The sequence below is a fragment of the Passer domesticus genome, chromosome 3, assembly GCF_036417665.1.
Source record: "Passer domesticus isolate bPasDom1 chromosome 3, bPasDom1.hap1, whole genome shotgun sequence".
Taxonomy (NCBI): domain Eukaryota; kingdom Metazoa; phylum Chordata; class Aves; order Passeriformes; family Passeridae; genus Passer; species Passer domesticus.
In genome coordinates, this window is record NC_087476.1 from 98,216,141 (window position 1) to 98,219,114 (window position 2,974).

At 41.5% G+C, this 2,974-nt stretch overlaps 1 long non-coding RNA gene across 2 annotated transcripts; it reads right to left on the reverse strand.

Annotated features, from left to right (window-relative positions):
- Positions 1 to 749: 749 nt before the first annotated feature.
- On the reverse strand, positions 750 to 2,201 carry LOC135297245 (uncharacterized). Of its 2 annotated transcripts, XR_010359287.1 has the most exons (3): positions 2,116 to 2,201; positions 1,114 to 1,194; positions 750 to 1,004 (listed from the first exon to the last, which is right to left on the reverse strand). It is a non-coding gene; the product is annotated as an uncharacterized LOC135297245 (long non-coding RNA). The 2 variants fall into 2 exon arrangements; XR_010359286.1 differs by having other exon boundaries at positions 750 to 1,194.
- Positions 2,202 to 2,974: the final 773 nt, after the last annotated feature.

Genomic DNA, 2,974 nt, shown 5'->3' on the forward strand with positions numbered 1-2,974 from the left:
AGCCCCTGGGGTGTGAAATGTGCCACTGAGGCTGCCTGCGGGGCCGGGCATCCCGGGGCGGGGAAGGGCTGCTGGGAATGCCGGGGGTGTCCGCCGCCCGCTCCGCCTGGAGCAACCTGGAGCAACCGGGCTGCTCTGCAGCTGCGCCCTGCGATCTGTAATTGGTGTAATTTGATTTGACAGTAATTCCATCCTTGTTATGTTTATTTACAAGAGGTGCCCTGTTACTCGTTGGGTTTCTGCTTGTTGTTTCCCTGCCTTTGCCAGTCGTGGTTCCATGATTTCCTGCGCAGTTCCTGGGGCCTGCCGTGCGTGGCGGCTCCCGGGGTATCAGTCGCTCCTTTGTGCCGTGCCCCAGCAGGTTTTGGTCTGTGGAGGACCTGCTCGTCCTTGCCTAGGTAAAACCACTATAGTCGTACCTGAAATATCCTATTTCATTGTAATATTACAATGAAAGGTGCTTTCGGCTTCCCATCAATTTAGTTTTATACATTTTCCCTCCACGTTTTGCCTTTTGAAAACAACTTGCCGTGTTTACCTTCAGAATGCTCGTTTAGTTCAAGGAAAGCAGGTGAGTACAGCTTCATTATGTCAGTTTCTAGGAGCTGGATACCAAAAACAATTCAGCACAATGAAGTACATCACTTTAAAAGCCAAAATGGTTTCGTTTGGAAGGGTTGAGTGGAAGGGTTCATTATCCATCATGTCTCTTTTTAGAGTTCAGGTGTTTAATTAGGAAACATTTGGGATATTGTCTGGAGTTCTTTACTGAGCAGAGATGTCTACAAAGAGAAGAGAGCTTTTATTTCTTCCTTAGGCATCCTCATTGTAGGAGACGAGATGAAGGTATCATCTTGGTATACAGCATCTTGTCAGGGAAACTGTGTAGCAAGTGAGAGACTGTTCTCTTTACAACTTCACAACTTTCAAAGTCGCATCTCTCTCTACTCCCAGAAATACTCTAAGCCTGCAGTTTACAGCGAGAGAGGCACAGCACTTGTTACCTGTGTCATCATCCAGAAAATAACACATGAGAAGAGAAAATTTGGCACCCACATGAAGTATTTCAGTTGCCTGGGTTCCCAGAGTTCTGAGAACAGGTAATAATTTTACCAGTTAATAGTGGTCCCTGGAGTAATGCTCAAAACTCAATGTTGCCTTCTTTCAGGTGCATATTTTAAGTCCTCAGGTGCTCTGTAAAAGCAGACCATTGCCATTAATAGGTAACAGCTGAGTGAAAGCTGTGGGTTAGTAATTTGGGATTTTGTTACCTTATGCCTATGAACCCAACTAGGTGGCTTTGTTTTCCTCTTAAAAAATAATCAAAGAAATAATGGTCTTCTTTTTTGAGGTTTCCTGTAAATATGGATATTTCTGCATGCATCTGAATGGTAAGATGTTTTTTTTCAATGATACAAATGGCTGCTTTGGAAATAATAAGGTCATTTAAAGAATCATGTTTTAATGTCTAAATCATGGCAGTGTGTGAGAACAGTGAAAATTTCAGGATGGAGATTTTAGAACTAATGGAAAAATTATGCAAGCATACACATGTGCCAGATATGGAGATAAAAGTTACAGAAAGAACTTCTAAAGTTGGATTTGCATATATTAACTTTGTAATTGTATGCACAACAGGCAATTACACAAGAGTTAATAAAATAATAGTAATAATGATTTGTACTAGGTAATTGAAATTTATGAAGCAGTTTTGGTGTCTCTAATAAAGCTGTGATGTCTTCAAGTAGAGCTAATGAGTATGATGGAAGTGACTAGCATGAATAAACTTAATTAATGTTGCAACTGTCAAACAAAGATAGTAAAATGTTTTTTAAAGGTGTCTGAATATTAGTACCCTGATTATATAAATGGAAAACTGAGGTAGGAATGCAAGTCACACTTTTATTTGCTTTGCAGCTTAAGTTAGAAATGGGATACTACAGTCTTTCATCTAAACACCCTTTTCTCCTACTCAATAAAATCTTGGCTGCTCTTAGCAAAAACCATGTAAAGTGCTGGTGTGTTCAGCAGTACATCCATGCCTGGGGCATGTTCCCCAAAGCAATGTTGTGTTTAGCTGCTTGATTTCTTATGTTTGCACCACTCTAACTGTACCTGTTTGTTACTCTTGAGTTCGGGTGTGTATCCATTGTTCTGAAGGAGCAGCCTGATGGCTTTGGGATCAGGTGTCTGTGCCTTTGGAGAGCAAAAGAGAAAATCTCTGAATGTGAAAATGTTTTTGTTTGGGCACGGCTCACTTTTAAAAATGCTGGCTTTGTGCTTAGGGTTTACATTGAGGTTACTTTCTTTGTCTTCCCTATCCTAGGATGTATTTAGCCCTCGATAGCCAGTGCTTTTTCACACGAAAAAAATTCTGTGTGGGTTGCAAGTCAGGTAAATACCATCCAAATGGAATGGTCCTTACTTTATGTGTTTTGTGGGGGTTTCACCTGGACAGAAGACATTTATGCTGGGAAGGGTTTGCTTTTCTTTATGTTCTTGCTTCATTGCAATGTCCATCTCCTAGGAAAGTAAGTTTACTGTAAGATAGGATGAGACAGTAGAGAATGGATCCTTTCAGATCTCTCACTGATTGCATTATTTTTTCTTGCTGCATAAGGTTACTGGATTGCAATGGTATGGATTATTGGTGGTTTGGGGGGATGCAATTAGGAGGAAGAGGGACAAACTCCGGAATTAAGGTAGTGGAAGAAGTGCCAAGTGTGTCAACTTGTTGTTGAGATGTGGTGTTGGTAGGTGGGAGCTCTGCTGTCAGTAAGGACTACTAGGGGCACAAAGGTCATGAGTCAAGGTAATGTGTATTGGCAGAATAATGTATCAGTATTTTGAGAACTAGATAGATGGAATTAGGTTCTCTATTTCCCTCCTCTCCCATTCCTTCCTTGCCTCCAGCTGAGCTCCTAATGGAAATACTGGGGGGAGGGGAAATGGGAAGCAGCAGAAGGATGTTTAT